Source organism: Bubalus bubalis, chromosome X (genome assembly GCF_019923935.1).
Source record: "Bubalus bubalis isolate 160015118507 breed Murrah chromosome X, NDDB_SH_1, whole genome shotgun sequence".
NCBI lineage: Eukaryota > Metazoa > Chordata > Mammalia > Artiodactyla > Bovidae > Bubalus > Bubalus bubalis.
Genome location: NC_059181.1, coordinates 15294933 through 15315672, shown reverse-complemented (window position 1 = coordinate 15315672; position 20740 = coordinate 15294933). Strand labels below are relative to the sequence as shown.

At 41.2% G+C, this 20740-nt stretch overlaps 1 protein-coding gene across 1 annotated transcript in view; it reads left to right on the top strand.

Annotated features, from left to right (window-relative positions):
* The first annotated feature begins 1642 nt into the window (after nucleotides 1–1642).
* Nucleotides 1643–20740, top strand: part of FRMPD4 (FERM and PDZ domain containing 4) — an 847051-nt gene continuing 827953 nt past the window's right edge. Inside the window, exons 1-2 of the mRNA XM_025277011.3 lie at nucleotides 1643–1834; nucleotides 16190–16311. The gene's annotated coding sequence lies outside the window, so the exon portion shown is untranslated. The remainder of the gene's footprint in view (nucleotides 1835–16189; nucleotides 16312–20740) is intronic.

The following is a 20740-nucleotide window of genomic DNA, read 5'->3' as shown; positions in this document are numbered from 1 at the left end:
GTGTTTGTTAGCCATCTGTACATCTTCTTTGGAGAAATGTCTGTTTAGTTCTTTGGCCCATTTTTTGATTGGGTCGCTTATTTTTCTGGAATTAAGCTGCAGGAGTTGCTTGTATATTTTTGAGATTAGTTGTTTGTCAGTTGCTTCATTTGCTATTATTTTCTCCCATTCTGAAGGCTGCCTTTTCACCTTGCTTATAGTGTCCTTCATTGTGCAGAAGCTTTTAATTTTAATTAGGTCCCATTTGTTTATTTTTGCTTTTATTTCCAATATTCTGGGAGGTGGGTCATAGAAGATCCTGCTGTGATTTATGTTGGAGAGTGTTTTGCCTATGTTCTCCTCTAGGAGTTTTATAGTTTCTGGTCTTAGGTTTAGATCTTTAATCCATTTTGGTTTTATTTTTGTGTATGGTGTTAGAAAGTGTTCTAGTTTCATTCTTTTACAAGTGGTTGACCAGTTTTCCCAGCACCACTTGTTAAAGAGATTGTCTTTTCTCCATTGTATATTCTTGCCTCCTTTGTCAAAGATAAGGTGTCCATAGGTGCGTGGATTTATCTCTGGGAAATAATAACTTGTTTAACTCACCCAATAACCTTTAAAGTAGTCCTTGTTAATTCTCCTTGTTGTCCAAATGAGGAAGGAGAGGTGCAGGATGTTTCATGATTTGCTGAACAACATAGCAAGCAAAGAATGAAACTTGAGATTCACCTTCAGAGTTCCATAGAATGAGATCTTAGGTGTCTGCCTTAGTATTTCTCATTGTCTAGAGTATGAAGCAAAATTCCAGAAGTATTTCTGATCAATTACCTAGCAACTAGAAGCCCTACCTGGGCAAAATTGTGGGGACTTTGAAGTCCAGTCAACCTAGCTCTCATCCTAACCCTTTTGTGTCCTGTCAACCTAAATGAACCTAGGAGGCAATAATCAAGCAAAAAATGTTGCTTGGGGATCAAAGAATGCAATTTGGGGCACACTGATTTGGGTAGCAACCCAAACAGTGTTCCACTAGGGAGTAAATGGATGTGAGAGCCGAACCATAAAGAAAGCTGAGTGCTGAAGAATTGATACTTTTGAACTGTAGTGTTGGAGAAGACTCTTGTGAGTCCCTTGGACTGCAGGGAGATCCAACCAGTCAATCCTAAAGAATATCAGTCCTGAATATTCATTGGAAGGACTGATGCTGAAACTGAAGCTCCAATACTTTGGCCACCTAATGTGAAGAACTGACTCATTGGAAAAGACCCTGATGCTGGGAAAGCTTGAAGGCAGGAGGAGAAGGGGATGACAGAGGATGAGATGTTTGGATGCCATCACCGACTTGATGGACATGAGTTTGAGCAAGCTCCAGGAGTTGGGGATGGACAGGTAGGCCTGGCATGCTTCAGTCCATGGGGTCGCAGAGTCAGACATGACTGAGTAGTGATTGAACTGAACTGAGGAAGTAAAAGGAGCTTTTAAAGGCAAAGAAGGAAGGTTTGCATTACAAAGAATTTTGTAATTTTGGAGTTGGAGACAGAAGCTAGTCTTGGCTAAACCTGATTGAATATGAAGGCTGTTACTAGAGGGAAGTGAAAGTTACTTACTGTGACAGGTTTCATAGTCCTTGGAGTATTTGTGGTTTGACCCAGTTCAGAAGTTCATGGCTCCACCCCATGAGAATGTGCTTATGGTCCATCTCCTTAATGGCCTCCCAGCTCCATTTTAAAATCCCTTGATGTAGTGACTCCATTTTATTTCATATTTCACAGTCCTTTCTCCTAATTTTCTTGGAATCTATCATCCTCTCCCTATATGAGAAGTTTAACTCTGTGATCTGAGACTTCCCACTGATTGGGTGAGTAAATATTTCCATTTTCAGCTATATCAGTGTTTATTTCAGTTGTCATTTTCTCTGTTGTCCTTTCTCTCCAGATGTGGCTTTTGCCTCAATACTATAACAATTCCAGCCTTCAGGAAACAGGTGGATAGATATTTGTAGAGTGAAAGTGTTACTAAAAATCTCAGATAATCGCATTTCCTGCCAGAAGCTTCTCTAGCCCATTCTGAAGGCTTATAGCTGGACCTCTTGGCAGTTGTCAAAAAAGGAATAGTTTGGGTTGCTTGTCATTTACAGGAAATGAAGTTTGTCTTAGATCTACTAGCAAGCCCATTCTGGTCTTTGTCTTTTCTCTCTTGCCTTATGTGATGTTTTAAAATATGTCCAGAAATTCTTTGACTTGTTCTTCAAAAAGTAAAACCTAATTACTTTCCCCTGAAGTGTGGCATTGACTAAATGTTTTGCTTCTAATATTTTCATGTAAGATAGAAAAGTAATACATGACTTCTGAGATGTTGTCATAAAAGGCATTGTGACTTATTCCTTGCTCACTCTTGGATCACTCACTGTAGGGAAAGCCAGCTGTTATTTTATAAGGGCACCCATGCAGCCCTATGAACAGGTCTACATAGCAAGGAACTGAGGCCTCCTGCCAGTTGCCAGCATCAACTTGTCCATCGTCAGAGCCATTTTGGAAGCAGACTCTTCATCCCCAGTCAAACTTTAGGATGACTGTAGCCTAGCCAATACCATGACTGCAGTCTCATGAGAGACTGAATCAGAACCAGTCCCCTAAGTTGCTTCCAAGATTTGTATCCACAGAAACTACAAGCTAATACTTGCTTGTCGCCCTAAGCTGCTGGTTTTTAGGATAATTTGTTATGTAGTGACAGATAACTAATATACTTTCCTTGTTTGAATCCCTATCAGCATTTTTGACGTCTTTACTTACTCCTAAATAACTCCTTCTCACACTGACTCACTCAAGGCTCCTAAGAACATATCTGTTTTTTTCTATCATGTTTGAATATCTCATATTTAAGATAATATTTGTATCACCAACTTCCTTACATTATGCCTTGGATAGATTTTTATACGATCAGTGTTATATTTCTTCTCATATTAGAGGTTTAAACAATGAAGCCTGTTGTTGGAAATCTTCCTCATTCTTCACAGAAATATTTCTGTAATTTTGGGGTAGCTTAAATATATTATATCATGAGAAACGCTGGGCTGGAAGAAGCACAAGCTTGAATCAAGATTGCTGGGAGAAATATCAGTAACCTCAGATATGCAGATGACACCACCCTTATGGCAGAAAGTGAAGAGGAACTAAAAAGCCTCTTGATGAAAGTGAAAGTGGAGAGTGAAAAAGTTGGCTTAAAGCTCAACATTCAGAAAACGAAGATCACGGCATCTGGTCCCATCACTTCATGGCAAATAGATGGGGAAACAGTGGAAACAGTGTCAGACTTTATTTTTCTGGGCTCCAAAATCACTGCAGATGGTGACTGCAGCCATGAAATTAAAAGACGCTTACTCCTTGGAAGGAAAGTTATGACCAACCTAGATAGCATATTGAAAAGCAGAGACGTTACTTTGCCAACAAAGGTCCGTCTAGTCAAGGCTATGGTTTTTCCAGTGGTCATGTATGGATGTGAGAGTTGGACTGTGAAGAAAGCTGAACGCCGAAGAATTGATGCTTTTGAACTGTGGTGTTGGAGAAGACTCTTGAGAGTCCGTTGGACAGCAAGGAGATCCAACCAGTCCATTCTAAAGGAGATCAGCCCTGGGTGTTCTTTGGAAGGAATGATGCTAAAGCTGAAACTCCAGTACTTTGGCCACCTCATGTGAAGAGTTGACTCATTGGAAAAGACTCTGATGCTGGGAGGGATTGGGGGCAGGAGGAGAAGGGGACGACAGAGGATGAGATGGCTGGATGGCATCACCTACTTGATGGGCGTGAGTTTGATTGAACTCCGGGAGTTGGTGATGGACAGGGAGGCCTGGTGTGCTGCGATTCATGGGGTCACAAAGAGTTGGACACCACTGAGCGACTGAACTGACTGAACTGAACTGAAATATATTATGTCTATTCTACATTCCCCTTCTGGACATTAAAAGCTTAATAGACATGACTTCATTCTGATAAAGCCCTTTAGACATGCTGGAGTCTTATCCTCCTACTTTGTGGTCTGTGGTTAAGAAAGATGAGCAGAGACGTTTTATGCTATATGCTCACATTTTAGATTAGTAGTGCTTAACCTTGCCTACATATTAGAATCACCTGGAGAGCTTCATAAAGATAGAAAGCAGTATTTATGTTGGGATGAGGACAGGAATCTGTATGTGTTAATAAAAGACTTCAGTGTCTCTTTTAGGCAGCCAAGGTTGGGGACAACTCCTTCAGATCACACCCAGTGTAGAATACAGACTATCAGTCCCAGCTCTAAAGAAAGCATGGTGCTGGTGGTTTTGATACTATTTAGCCATACAGTGTTAGGAAAATCACTTAGGGTAGAGCAATGGTTCTAAACGTTGGCTCTGGTGCTGGGGAGCTTTAAAACCACTGATTCCCAAGTCTCACCCCTAGAGATTCTAATGCAAGTGTTTGGAGGGATGCTCTGAGTCAAGATTGAGAACTAGTACACAGATCATTGCTAAGGTCCTTCCCAGCTCTGTTTTTATTTTTAGTGTCTGTAATTTGGGTTGACATAATCCATAATATTAAAATATTTTACACTCATGGGGAGAAGGAGTTCTCAAGCTACATAGTTGACTCGACATATATGGAACATTATTCATGAGTAATAATTTGAAGTTATTCAATAAATAGAAGGGTTGGAGCTGGAAAGGGTTAACCCTGGAACCCCCTTCAGAGGAGTTAAGTTTTTAGTAAAGTTTAGGAAGTCAGGGAGAACTATGGAACAACTAAGACACATAACTCTTCTGACACCAATTTTCATGGCTGATCCATGAACATAGACTAAAGGCCGACTTACTCAATTTTTCCAAAGCTAGACATTGTGACTTTTATGACTGTTCCCCTAAGGACCTTATTGTCTTGCTACTGCACCATGGCAACAAATAAAGTACACATCATCTTTTATTTTTATTCCTTAAATAATGCGATGGGGGAAATGTGCTTTCATTTCTAGAGGCAGGAATGGAAACATTTCTGTGGTTGCTTCACGAAATGCTTGTTGCTGGTTTGGAATCAGTGATTTCAGTAGGGGATGCTTGCAGGAGATGTAAGAGACTCAGGGTATTCTTGCCTAGAGAATCTCCATGGACAGAGGATCCTGGCAGGCTACAGCCCATAGTGTTGCAGAGTTGGACACAACTGAAGCAACTTAGCATGCATATCACTGTGTGTGTGTGTGTGTGTGTGTGGGCTTCCCAGGTAGCTCAGCTGGTAAAAAAATCTGCCTGCATGCAGGAGACCCCAGTTCAATTTCTGGGTTGGGAAGTTCCCCTGGAGAAGGGATAGGCTACCCACTCCAGTGTTCTTGGGCTTTCCTGGTAGCTCAGACAGTAAAAAAAATCTGCCTGCAATGCGGGAGACCTAGGTTCAGTCTGTAGGTTGGGAAGATCCCTTGGAGCAGGGAATGGCTGCCCAGTCCAGTATTCTTGCCTGGAGAATCCACATGGACAGAGGAGCCTGGCTGGCTACAGTCCATGGGGTCCAAAGAGTCGGATATGACTGAGTGAGTGAGCACAACATATATATATATATATATATATATATATATATATATATATATATTCTTTTTCATGTTCTTTTCCATTAAGGTTTATCACAGGCCATTGAATATAGTTCCCTGAGCTAAACAGTAGTACCTTGTTGTTGATCCATTCTATATATAAAAGTTTGCATCTGCTAAATCCAAAGTCCCAATCCATTCCTCCTCTACCCCTCTCCTCCTTGGCAGCCACTAATCTGTTCTCTATGTCTGTGAGTCTGTTTCATAGATAGGTTCATTTTTGTTGTATTTTATATTCCATGTGTAAGTGATAGCACATGGTATTTGTCTTTCTCTTTCTGACTTACTTTACTTTGTAGGCTAAGCTCTAGGTCCATCCATGTTACTACAAATGGCATTATTTTGTTCTTTTCATGGCTGAGTAGTATTTCATTGTGTATATATATCACATCTATATCCATTCATCTGTAAATGGACATTTAGGTTGTTTCCATGTCTTGGCTATTGTGAATTGTGCTGCCATGAATATTGGGGGTACATGTATCATTTTAAATTATGATTTTCTCTAGATACATGCCCAGGAGTGGGATTGCTGGATCATATGGTAGCTCGGTTTTTAATCTTTTAAGGAACCTCCATATTGTTCTGCATAGTGGCTGCACCAATTTACATTCCCACCAACAGTGTATGAGGGTTCCCTTCTCTCCACGCTCACAGGCTGACTTGAAGCCAACTGGAGAGGCCAGCATGGTAAGGAACTGAGGAGAGCCTCTAAGCAACTGCCTATGAGGCCCTGAGGCTCTCAGTCTAACGATGCTTGATGAAGTGACTCCTCCCAACAAGCACCTGAGTGAACTCAAGTGGATCCTCCCTCCTCAGTCCTTCAGATGAGCCTTACCCTTGAGTGCAGCCGTGCAGGAGACACTGAAGCAGAGAGCTCAGTTATGCTGCGCCCAGATCCTTCATCGACAGGAACTATGGGATAACAAATGTGTGGTGTTTCAGTCTACAAAGTTTTAGGGTCATTTGTTAGAGAGCAATAGATAACTAATAACAGTGCTGATAGCGAATGTGGCTGGAGGAGTTGCCGGCGATGCTTCTTTTTGAGACTTGGAGCTCAGTGAAAGCGATGTTAACAGTTGAGTTCAAACAAGGTTCACCCCTCTGGAGGTTGACTTCAAGGATCTGATTCCTCATATGGTTTGTCATTCAGCAATCAGGCTTCATTCCTCCTGTCATGAATGCTCTTCTTGATAAGTCTGTAACTAGAGAAGTGAATCCACTGGTAAAAGGAGAACAGAAAGAAGGAAATGGAGTGCAAGCTTGTAAGTATGGGCTCAGCATTTGACCCAAACATTAGTCATAAGTGTAAGGTCAGTGATTTTTCCATTTTTCTAAGAGCGACACAGGCTCCTGGCAGTTATGTCTCTTGTTTGGACCCCAACCTTCCCTTCCTTAGATATGTGTTTTTTTTTTTTTCCCCATCACATCAAGCTGTGTTTATAATTATCATTGGGATCTGAATGAGTAATTCTCACCTATAATTACTGCTACAAAAATATGAAAAATGACCTTAACACACACCAAATTTTTGCTGGGTTGTAATTATCACCCTCATTGTCATCATCGTGTCTCTCATTTCTGTGGAGAGAGCAAGAAGCACTGCAGCATGTTTTTTGACTGTTAGTTCCAACTTCAGTTGGAAATAGGTTTTATTTCCTTTGCCAGTGCCAATGGATTGGTAGTGATTGCTGGAACTCAACGTGAGGAAGAATCCTGGGGCCAAAGTTTAGGCTTGGTCAGAACACAGTTGTGATCCATTAGAGATTAGTTGGGAGTAAAATACACAGGATTTTTGTTGTTGTTTTTTCTTTTTCTTCTTGGCCACGCCATATAGTGTGTGGGGATCTTAGTTCCCTGACCTGGGATCAAACCCATGCTCCCTGCAATGGAAGTGTGGAGTTTTAACCACTGAACTGCCAGGGAAGTCTCCATTGCTTTTTCTAATAAGTGTCCGTCCTCACATTTCTAAATAGGATGACTAATTCATCCTGGTTTGTCTAGAACTTTCCTGGTTTTAGCCCTGAAAGTCCTGTATCTGGGCAACTTCCTCAGTCCCAAGCAAACCAGAAATGTTGCTCACATATCTTTCTGACATATCTTTCTGAAAGCCAGGTAGACTGGGAATTGTAAGCATTGTAGTGCCTTGCTACTCAAATGTGATCCAGGGACCAGCACATCAGTATCCACTGGGGGCACATTTACAAGGCACAATCTCAGGCTTAGCCCAGACCTACTGAAGCAGAATCTGCGCTTCTACAAGATCCCCAGGACACAGGCATGTCAAAGGGTGAACGTCTGCCCTCGGGCATTCAGCCCTGCTCAAGGACCGCTGCTTACCCATCAATGGCTTCCAGCCTTTTTGAGCTCAAACACCCAAGGCTCCCCAGGTGGCTCAGTGGTTAAAAAAAAATCTGGCTGCAGTGCAGGAGATGTGGATTCAATCCCTGGGTCGGGAAGATCTCCTGGAGGAGGAAATGGCAACCCACTGCAGTGTTCTTGCCTGGAGAATACCATAGACTGAGAAGCCTCGCAGGCTACAGTCCATAGGCTTGCAAAGAGTCAGACATGACTGAGCACACATGCACACTGTCCCTTTGACTGTCTGGTTGGTATTCATTTACTATCCTGCCAGCCTACTTTAAGTTATCTTTTTATGTATTTTCTTCATCAGTTGAAAACCACGTGATAGACAGAATAATGGCCTCTCAAAGATGCCCATCTCTCAATCCCCTGAACCTGGCAATTTGTTAGGTTACATGAAAACCTGGAAATTAACACTGCAAATGAAACAAAGATTACTTATTGCTGGCCTTAAATGGAAAGATTATCTTGGATTTTCTGGGTGGGTACAATGTATCATCATGAGGTCCTTAAAAATGGAAGAGAGGCCACCACTTCTATTCAACATAGTTTTGGAAGTATTAGCCACAGCAATCAGAGAAGAAGAAAAAAAATAAAAGGAATCCAGATTGGAAAAGAAGAAGTAAAACTCTCACTGTTTGCAGATGACATGATCCTTTACATCAGTTCAGTTCAGTTCAGTTGCACAGTCATGTCCGACTCTTTGTGACCCCATGAACAATAGCACTCCAGGCCTCCCTGTCCATCACCAACTCCTGGAGTTTACCCAAATTCATGTCCATTGAGTTGGTGATGCCATCCAATCATCTCATCCTTTGTCATCTCCTTCTCCTCCTGCCCTCAATCTTTCCTAGCATCAGGGTCTTTTCAAATGAGTCACCTCTTCGCATCAGGTGGCCAAAGTATTGGAGTTTCAGCTTCAACATCAGTCCTTCCAATGAACACCCAGGACTGATATCCTTTAGAATGGACTGGTTGGATCTCCTTGCAGTCCAAGGAACTCTTAAGAGTCTTCTCCAACACCACAGTTCAAAAGCATCAATTCTTTGGCACTCAGATTTCTTTATAGTCCAATCTCACATCCATACATGACTACTGGAAAAACCATAGCCTTGACTAGATGGACCTTTGTTGACAAAGTAATGCCTCTGCTTTTTAATATGCTATCTAGGTAGGTCTTAACTTTCCTTCCAAGGAGTAAGTGTCTTTTAATTTCATGGCTGCAATCACCATCAGCAGTGATTTTTGAGCCCCCCAAAATAAAGTCAGCTACTGTTTCCAATGTCTTCCCATCTATTTGCCATGAAGTGATGGGACCAGATGCCATGATCTTAGTTTTCTGAATGTTGAGCTTTAAGCCAACTTTTTCACTCTCCTCTTTCACTGAAAATTTCATTAAGAGGCTTTTTAGTTCCTCTTCACTTTCTGCCATAAGGGTGGTATCATCTGCATATCTGAGGTTATTGATATTTCTCTGCCAATCTTGATTCCAGCTTGTGCTTCTTCCAGCCCAGCATTTCTCATGATGTACTCTGCATATAAGTTAAATGAGCAGGGTACAATATACAGCCTTGACGTACTCCTTTTCCTATTTGGAACCAGTCTGTTGTTCCATGTCCAGTTCTAACTGTTGCTTCCTGACCTGCATACAGGTTTCTCAAGAGGCAGGTCAGGTGGTCTGGTAGTCCCATCTCTCTCAGAATTTTCCACAGTTTCTTGTGATCCACACAGTCAAAGGCTTTGGCATAGTCAATAATGCAGAAGTAGATGTTTTTCTGGAACTCTCTTGCTTTTTTGATGATCCAACAGATGTTGGCAATTTGATCTCTGGTTCCTCTGCCTTTTCTAAAACCAGCTTAAACATCTGGAAGTTCACGGTTCACGCATTGCTGAAGCCTGGCTTGGAGAATTTTGAGCATTACTTTACTAGCATGTGAGATGAGTGCAATTGTGTGGTAGTTTGAGCATTCTTTGACATTGTCTTTCTTTGGGAATGGAATGAAAACTGACCTTTTCCAGTCCTGTGGCCACTGCTTGAGTTTTCCAAATTTTCTGGATATGGTTTAATTTCTCTTGGGTTTTTACTCTATCTAAGAATAGAGTGGGGTGAGCCAAGCACTGGGGGTCATATGATAACACCATGTTTAACTATTCAAGGGCTGTCCAAGAGAAATTAAACCATATCCACAAAAAATCTTGTACATAAATGTTTATAGTAGCATTATTCACAATATCCCCTGAAACAATCCAAATGTCCATGACTGATGAATAGATAAACAAAATATGTTATATACATATACTGGAATATTACTCATGCATAAAAAGGAATAAAGTATTAATACTGCCACAACATAGGCAAACCTTGAAAACATTATGCTAAGTGAAAAAAGCCAGTCACAAAAGACTGTGTATTGTATGATTCCTTTTATCTGAAATGTCTAGAATAGGAAAATTCATAGAGACAGAAAATAGATGAGTGTTCATCCAGGAATAAGAACTTGAGGGGGAAGGGGAAGTAACTGCTAATGGTTATAAGGTTTCTTAGAAGGGGTGTTAAAAATGTTCCAAAATTGATTATAATGATGGTTACACAACTCTGTGAATATGCTAAAAACCAGTGACTTGTACACTTTAAGTGGGTGAATTGTATGCCATGTGAATTATATCTCAATAAAGCCATTATTTTTGAAAAAAAAAATGGAAGAGAGGCAGAAGACGAGTCAGAGGGAAATGTGACTCTGGAAAGAAGTCAGAGTGCAGTGATGTGAGAACAACTCAATTGGCTTTTGCTGACTTTGAAGGTGGATGAATGGGCCATCTGCCGAGGAATGTGGGTGCCCTCTAGAGGTTGTAAAAGGCAAGGAAATGGATTCTCCATCACAGTTTCCAGAAAAGAATGCAGCCTTGAAGACGCCTTGATTATAGCTCAGTAAGACCAATGTCAAACTTCTAACCTCCAAAATTGTAACATAATAAATATGTGTTATTTTTAACCAGCTAAATTTGTGGTGATTTGTTACAGCAACAATAGAAAAATAATGTGCCATATCTTTCATAGTTATGTCCAGCCTAAATATTTTTTAATGTTGCTATAGTTTTATAATTATTCAAATGGCCGTCTATCATTCCAAGGAGCTGAAGCACTGTTGTTCCTTAACCATACCTTATTTGAACTTTAGATGTGAGAAGAGCTTTCTGCATTTTCCTTTTTTAAATTTCATTATTTTTCGAAGCATGTTTTACCAGAAATTAAATATTTTCTATATTTAACTTAAAAAACTCTTAAATCCACTTGAAATTTAACTTGATATATAGCATAAGGTGAGAGCGTCTTTTTTCCTAATTTGTTTTTTCAACAACATATGGTAAATGATTTTTCCCTTTCTGTTTTGTAATGCTTTCTTTATTAAATATTCAATTTTGAACAAAAAAGCTCATTTTTCTAGGCTGCTGATTCTCTTCTGCTGACTGATTTGTATCTATTCTTGAGCCAGTATTTCATTGTTCGAATTCTTACTGCTTTTTAGTACGTGTAAGTTCCTGTGAGGACTAGTCTTCTTTATTGCACTTCTTTTAAATAGTATGTACTTTTAAAACTTATTTTAAAATTTTTTATTGAGATATAATTGACATATGTGTGCGTGCGTGCTAAGTTGTGTCCAGCTCTTTGTGACCTTTGTAGAGAAACCATGCTCCTCTGTTCATGGGATTCTCTAGGCAAGAATACTGGAATGGATTGCCACGCCCTCCTCCAGGGGATCTTCTCGACCCAGGGATTGAACCTGTGTCTCCTTCATTGGCAGGCGGATTGTTTTCCACTGAACCAACTGGGAAGCTATAATCAACATCCCAAGTGGCGCCAGTGGTAAAGAATCCACCTGCCAATATAGGAGATGCAGGAGACACGGATTCAATCCCTGGGTCGGGAGCCTACTCCAGTATTCTTGCCTGAAAAATCCCATGGACAGAGGAGCCTGATGAGCTATAGCCCAAAGAGTCCCAAAGAGTTAGACGTGACTGAACACAAGTATAGCTGTAGTATAGATATGTAGATATAGATATCTATAGATAGATACAGATAGACATAGATATATATCCTGTATACATGTAGTCTCTATAGTTGACATACAGCATTATATTAGTGTCAGGCCTTATTACACTTTTGTTTAATTTTTAAATTTTTTTTTCAGATGAATTTTGATTTTTTGTTTCCAGCTCCTAGAAAAATCTCATTGAGAGTATCCTTGGCAAACACCATCAAAACCAGTCAGAACCCTCAAACACCTGACCCTACTTCTCCTATTTCCATTTTTTCACAGACTTCAATTATAGTGGAGCCATTTCTTTTGTATCTTCCTTATGGATTGTTTTTCTTTTTATGAGTCTTTGTGTATTCTTTTTTCAGTCCAGGTTGCACTTCTCACAATGAAACTATCTATGATTTGTCTTAGGAGCTTTTCTCGATAGCTTGGTGTATGAAGACTGTGAGCATTGGAATCAGACAGCCTTGGGCTTGAATCTCAGCTCTGTCACTTACTAGCCATGTGGCTTGGAATGAGTCACATACCTTCCTTGCACATCAGTTTCCTTTTTAAAATGAGGTTAACAGTGTCTTCTTTGCAGTGTTCTCAACTGAATCATAGCTAATGTATACACAGAATCTCATGAGATCCCTGGCACATAGGAGACTATCAATGAGTATCACTTTATATTCATCTCATGATTTTATTATCCACCCTGGTTAAACCATAAATTCTTTAAGAATAAGGGCCATGTATTATTCTTACATATATATCCCATGGAACCCAGGATATAATAAGTGCTTAATAAACATTTATCATTTCAATTTCCTCCTCCCTTTCCCTTTCATTCTCTAAAGCTCCTGTTGCAGCCCCATCTCCTTTATGACTCATCCTCACCACCTTCACCACACCCAGACTAGGTGGGTGAATGCAGCTGAATGATGTAAAATGGAGAACAAGGGACAAAAATACAGGTTAATGGGATACAGTCCATTAGATTTCTACCACTAACTTTTTGTATAATTTGTGTATTTTGTGGAAAGGGAGTTATTATTGAGTTCTTGTCAATGTGCCCCAAATGTTGCACATATGCTAGGGCTTTTTATCAGACCATTTAAAACTCAAGTCAAAATGAGAAAATATTTTCAAAAAACATATATGATAAAGGACTGTTACCTAAGATATGCAACGAACTCTTAAAACTCAACAGTCAGAATATAAACAATCCTTTTTAAAAAATGGGCCAAAGACCTTAACAGACACTTCACCAAAGAACACATACAGATGGCAAATAAGCATATGAAAAGGTGTTCTACATCATATATCATCAGGGAAATACAATTAAAACAAAAATGAGATACTTCTAGATACCTGTTAAAATGGCCAAAATTTAGATACTGACAAACACCAAATGCTGACAAGGTCGTGGAGCAACAGGGACTCTCGTTCACTGGTTGGAGGCAACGGCCATTTTGGAAGACAGTGTGGTAGTTTCTTACAAAAGTAAATACACTCTTACCATATAATCCAGCAATTGTGTTCCTTGGTATTTACCCAAAGGAGCTAAAAACTTATTTTTACACAAAAACCTGCACACAGATGTTTACATAATTGCCAAAACTTGGAAGCAACCTAGATGCCCTTTGAATGGGTGAATAAACAGTGGTATTTTCAGACAGTAGAATATTCAGTACTAAAAAAAAAAGTGAGCTATCTAGCCATGAAAAGCCACAGAGACACCTTAAATGCACGTTACTGAGTGTTAGAAATCAGTCTGAAAAGATTATTCCAACTAGTTGACATTCTGAAAAAGGCAAAGCTATGGAGACAGTGAAAAGAGCAGTGGTGCCAAGGGTTGAGGGGAGGGAGGGATGAACAGGCAGAGCAAGGAAGGTTTTTATGGCAGTGAAAATACTTTGTATAATACTATGATGATAGATACATATCCTAAGTACCACACCAAGAGTTGAACCCTAATGCAAACTATGGACTCTGGGTAATTATGTGGTGTCAGTGTAGGTTCATCAGGTGTAACAATTGTGTCACTCTGGTGGGATGTTGCTAATGGGGAAGGTTATGCATGTATGGGTGGGCTTCACTGGTGGCTCAGAAGGTAAAGCGTCTGCCTGCAATGCAGGAGACCTGGGTTCAATCCCTGGGTCAGGAAGATCCCCTGGAGAAAGAAATGGAAATCCACTCAAGTACTCTTGCCTGGAAAATTCCATGGACAAAGGAGCCTGGTAGGCTGCAGTCCATGGGATTGCAAAGAGTCAGACATGATTGAACGACTTCACTATGCTTGTATGGGGTGGGAAGTATATGGGAATTCTTTGTATCAATACCTTATTCTCAATTTTGCTGTGAACCTGAAACTGCTCTAAAAAAAAAAAATAAAGTCTTTAACAGCAGCAACAATAGCAAAAAAATAACAATGTCCAACCCTCACCGTATTATACTCATTTTTCAGACAAGAAAATGTAGAAACAGAGAAGTTAAGTGGCAGAACCAGGACTTCTGTCTCAATTTCTTTGCATTCCAAGCCCATGGTCTTTCTATTCTATCACACTGTAGTGATGCCGACAGTGGCCTGCCAGTGACCTCTTGGTCCTCACCATTCCCATACTCGCCTTCAACTTCCTACCTGGAGCCCCTGTGCCTCTCCTTCTCAGATGGCAGAAATGTGCATGGTCCATTTGCCAGATAGGCCAGAAGGACCAGGAGTTGATGTGCTGGGGAGCAGCCCTTGATAACAATAGAAGTATCAGTGGGTAACAGTCCCAGCCTTCTCACCTAGTAAGAGAGACCATGGGGCTATAAACTGTGGTGAGGGCCTTGGCTGAGATCAAGGACTCCACCTTTCTGTGATAACTTAGCAGTTCAGAGTGGGCATTTAGAAACTTCCTAAAGCAACTAGACCAAGATATTCTGTGTCTTTTGATTTTAATTAATTTTAAAAGACTTATACTTTGTATGCCTGTTTTTTAAATTTTGCTTTTCCAGTGATTCATTTTTGTTGTATTTACAAAAGTCTTGTTCAGTGGATTGGACATTTAAAAAAAAATGGGTCCTTCACCACGAGAGTTTGAGAAACACTCTTCTATAGCAAGGGGCTGACAAACTACAGCCATTGGGTTGGCTGCCTGGTTTTGCAAATAATGTTTTACTGCAAATCCATTCATTTACATATTGTCTCTGGCTACATTTTTTCTACAATGGCAGAATTGAGTCATCATGACAGACATTCCATGGCTCCCAAAGCCTGAAATATTTACTCTCTGCCCTTTATAGGAAAAGTTCTCTGACCTCTGTTCTCCTATCTCTCCCACTTGCCCAGCCAAGTTGAGCTGCAGTGCTTGCTTGTTAACATACCTTCTATTGCCTTCTTTCCCTCCTTGGTCTCATTTTCTCACTCCCTGCCAGTGCTTGTTAGAGCGCCTCCCAAATAAATGACTTGTACTCACACTCGTGACCCCAGGTCAACTTCTGGGGGAACCCAGAATGCACACCTCCTGTCCTCATTTGTCCTAGTTTTTGGCCAGATTTCCTAGCAGAGTAGGGACCACTTCCTAGCAGCGTCACCCTCAGCACAGCAATTAAGCTGTCAGTCCTGTCTCTTCTGTAGCACTGGGTGAAAATTAATCTTTGTGGGCGTGCATTTTTCTAATTCATTTACTCTTATCTTGTCAAGAGGCAACTCAGTGCCAGGGAAAGGATAAAGAGAGGGAGGAGGAAAGAAAATCCCATCTTGCCCTACATGGGGATGCTACCTCCAAGCAGGCACCACAGTACCCTGGCTCGGAGCTGATCCTGAGGTGTCCGCGCACCTGAGTCTTGGCCTGTGGTGCTCAGCCTCACTGGACATGGCCAAGTCATGGGCACCCCCACGGTACTGCTACTGCTTTCATTTGTCTCTGTCTGCCTCTCCTAATTACTTAGGTCACTTCAGACTTTAATTCTGTCTCCTAAAGTGTAACACCACCATAATTAGGCCGTATGTTAATTAGCAAGATGACGTCTTGTCACTCATGAGAAATGTGGATCATCCCAGAAGGTACCATAGAAAGGGGCAGTCCAGTGGAAGGAGGAAGTGTGAGGAGGCTGGAAAGGACCCTGTGCTTAGCCAAAATCCCTGGAGAGCCAGAGAAAATGGCGGGATGTGAGAGGGGGAAAGGATGGGGTCACACAAAGAAAAAGAGTTAGGCTTGACCTCTTTTCCACTCCAGGAATGAGATGTAAGCCAGGAGGCAAGCCTGAGGCCGAGAAGCCCCCAGGGATGGCAGAGTCTCCTGCAGGACTGGATGTGGCCAGGGCTGAGGTCAAGGCCCCGAGGGCAGCCGTGGGCAAGGTGAGTGTCAGCCATGCTCCCATCTCTTATCTTTGGAAGCTTGTGGGGGATGCCAGTTCCAAAACCACAGCCAGGCTCTGCCTCTCTGGCCACATGCAGTGCCCTCCGGGAAATCTGAAAGAGTGGGGTCCTGGGGGTTTGGGGACTGTTTCTACATGCTCTTCACTAACTTAATGTTGGTTTCCCCGTTTTCTGTTAACTAAACTTATTTTCTGTTAACTAAACTTATTTTCTGACAGTCTTGGGATAAGAAAGTTGGAAAAAGGATGGAGTAGGTCTTGATGGCTTTCTCTTTCAGGTAGTGTCACCTTTATTACTCAGGAGATGATTTTTCCAGGAAACTCAGGGAATTCACAATTGGGCACAATGTCATATGAGTTATAAAGATATTAACCACCCTCCAGCTTGTTACCAAAAAACATAATGTGATGGGTACTTGTTCTGTTATCATGCAACCAATGGATGAAAAGGACTAGGACTTTTAAGTTCCATGTTTGCCTGGATTTCAGAAGGCATTTGACACAAAATCTCTCAAAGCGTACCAAAGAGGACATTTTGAGGGGTAAAGTTTGTGGTAATAATAGTATTAGTAAGTATTATTATTTTTGCTAGTATTTGTTGAATTCCTCCTAGTGTACTCCAAATCATTACAAGCATTACTTCTAATACTCCTAAACAATCCTTTAAGGGCAGTATCATTACCCCTATTCAATGTAAGGCTCATGGACGTTGAAACACAGTCAAAGATCACACTGCCGGTTGAGATGAAACTGAAATCCATGTTTCTTTGTTTAATTTGGACTCTTAATGTACTGAGGTCACTAACCTTGTTCTATAAAGGGCCAGGTATTTTCAGCTTTGCCCTTCACATAGTGAATGTTGCAGCCTCTCAGTTCAGCTCTGTAGCATGAAGGCAGCCATAGATAAAACATTAATGAATGTGTCTGTGTCCCAGTCACACATGATTCACAGACACTAACATTTGTTTTTAATGTCAGTTTCATATGTCATACATTATTGTTGTTCTTTGAATTTCCGCCCCCCCCCACCCAAGTATTTCAAGGTGGTAAAATCATTCTGTTCATGGGCCATACAAAAACAGGTGGCAGCCCCAGATTGGCCCTTGGGCTGAGATTTGCTGGACCTGCATTGTACGAAGCTGTCTAACATTGACTTCTGAAAAAAGAGAATGCAACTGAGCTATGTATTTTACCCGAGGGAGCCAAGTCAGCTTACTTGGCTGTAGGAAACAGTCTTTCTCATTCTGGCTCTACTATCAAGTTAAATGTGTAGATGTAGGGACATCTCAAAACTACTGAATCTTGCTCTCCTCGTCTCCCAAATGAAATCCCTCACAGCTCCACTGTTCTTTGATCCTAATCAGAGTGTTCCTGCAGTCAGAATTTGGGTCTAAGATGACTGCTTTGCATGGTTTCATCATCAGTATGGGAAGGACTAGGGGAGAAGCAGGTTTGTGGATGCCAGTACATTCAGTTGTGAACAAGTTAAGTTTGAAGCACGTGATAGATTTAAGTGGAGGCAGTTGTGTATAAGCACCCAGAGATGGGGGAGAAGACAGGACTGGAGATTGAAACCTGGGAGTAAGCAGCATGTGGACTGAGTCTGGGTATAGTGTGGCACTGAGTAAGATCTTTAGGGCAAGCCTTTATAATGCGGGGACTGTTGACCCGGTGTGCTTGTGCTCAGTCACTCAGTCGTGTCGGGCTCTCTGATTCCTCATGGATGTAACCCACCAGGCTCCTCTGTCCATGGGATTTTCCCAGCAGGAATACTGGAGTGGACTGCCATTTCCTCCTCCAGGGGATCTTTCCAACCCAGGGATCGAACCTGCCTCTCCTGTGGCTCTTGCATTGGCAGGTGGATTCTTTAGCACTGAGCTGTCTGGGAATCCACAATGACCCTTGGAGTGGGATAGTTCTTTGTTGCAGGGACTCTTCTGTCCTACAATATACATTGTAGGGTATTTATCAGCATCCCTGGCCTCTACCCACTAGATACCATTAGCACACCTCTCACCCTGCCCCCCTCCCACCCTGTTCCTCAATTAAAAATGTCTACTGACAATCCCAATTGGCCTCTGGGGTGAAAAATCACCCTTGGTAGAGTATCAGTATTTTAGGGAAAAGACTGAGGTTGGGCTCCAAGGACTCTGTCTTTGGAGGTCAGAAATAAGAGAAGGAGATGGGAAAAGAGACTGAGAAGGAGAGGCCAGGGAAGTAGGAAGAAAACTCCTATGTGGGGTCCCAACTTGCTTAGGCTGGACTTGGCTGAATGGTTGCTGAAAGGCAGAGGTGAAAATTAGACAGGAAGTGATGTCCCCTAGCCCCAGTGAGCTCCGCCATATTTCCTCTGTGAGCCCCCCAGTGGTAGAAGGGCCAGGGGCGCAGGAAGCACTAAGGCCATGTGCGTTTTCCAGCCGCATGGAATCTGAAGACAGTGCAGTGGGCAGAGCGTTTTCTGGTAGGGAATGGCAGTTAAACTAAATAGGAGGTTAAAAGTAATGTTTAGAAACCAAAGATAGAGACCTTTACATGTTTCTTCTTCTTTCACATTTTATTTTTAGAATAATCCGCAGAGGACAAAAACACTATTGTCTGGGTGCAAGAGAAAAATAAGAACAGAAATAGAGTTGCTGTGGTTTTGAGGAAAAGCAAAAATGACTTAAGACTTGGAGCTTTTGCCGTCCTGAACTGTAGGATGGACTCTCTTTTATGATCTCTTCCCTTACTTTGTGCCTAATGGTGGTATTTTTAAGAAGTGAGTAGATTTTGTGAACTTTATACATTTGAAAATCGGAGAGCTGACTTAAGAAAGGTTGATTATAAAAGTTAAAAAAAATAAATCCCTCACATTGAATTTAGCGTCATTAGACAGGAGTGTCTCTTTGCCACACTCCTGATACTAAAAGATGAAAAAAAGGGGAAATGTCTGCTTTTTCCTTTTTATTTAAGTCTTCTTTCTCCAAAACGGAGACAATAAATTTACCTCATGAAATTGTTAAATAAACGCACCCAACAGTCCTTTGTGCATAGCTGGACTTCCATAGATGTTTAAAAATAATAATAATGTGTATCCTGGTTGTGGTGGTGGTTATACATGTCTAAACGTAATAAAATGCCACAGAACTAGACACTGCACACTTACCTCCAAAAAAGTGAGACAAAGGAGTGAAATCTAAATAAGATTATTAGTTAATGTCACTATATTGTCTCAGTGTCAGTTTCCTGGTTTTGGCAGTGGACTATAGGTACTAAAGATGTTCCCACTGGGCCAGGCTGGGTAGAGGGTACACAGACATCTGTATTATTTTTGTAGCTTCTTATGAGTGTTAAACTTTTTCAAATAACAAGTGTTTAAAAGAAAAAAATAATTAGGTGTTGAAATAGATTGGAAAGATTGCCTGTTTGTGACAATTTGTTGCTCAGAAGCATAGTGGTTTATTTTTATTTTAATGGCGACTCCTCTCATGAGTAAGCCCAATTATCAGGTTTTATTTATAAACAACAAAACAAAATCTAATCAATATATGTTGAGGCTAATGCAGTAGGTTATAATACAGACCATGAACATAAATTGAAATTAACTATGCAGTCACAAAGCCCAATGGAAGGAAGAAGTCTGAAATGAAACAGGATTATCATTTATCTTTAGTTTGGGCATGTTTTATCTTTGGATAGTCCAGGATTCATCTAAATTTGCCAGAGATTGAAATCTTTGCCGAACACATCCTTAAATTCCCTGAGAAGTATAAAGTAGAGGTGGCTTGCCTACTTTTCTGTTGAGAATTTCTACTTCAGCAGACTTTGGGGAGGGCAAGCCTCCTCTGTCTTGCTGATATGCGTAAGATGTGATCTATTTATATTACAAACCATATGCAGAGCCTGGCAAGCCTCTCTGTAAATGACATCATTGGCTCTGCCCTAAAATAGAAGGCTGGGAATGGGGCACCAAAGACATTAGGGGACCTTTCACAATCGTTATGCCTCTTGGTGCTGATGGAACCAAAAGGATGAACAAAATCTATGAGTTCTGGTAAGAAGAATAAATAATAAATACCCATCAAAGAGAACAAGATGCCCTCTTTGGTCTTCTTTGCAGGTTGTCAAAGTCAAGTTCTTGAGGCTCGAGTACTTTTTAGTGGGTTTTCCTTTTTGTGTGTGTTGCACAAATGCTACTGCTGCTGCTACTAAGTCGCTTCAGTTGTGTCCAACTCTGTGCAACCCCATAGATGGCAGCCCACCAGGCTCCCCCATCCCTGGGATTTTCCAGGCAAGAACACTGGAGTGGGTTGCCATTTCCTTCTCCAATGCATGAAAGTGAAAGATGAAAGGGAAGTCGCTCAGTCGTGCCCAACTCTTAGCGACCCCATGGACTGCAGCCTATCAGGCTCCTCCATCCATGGGATTTT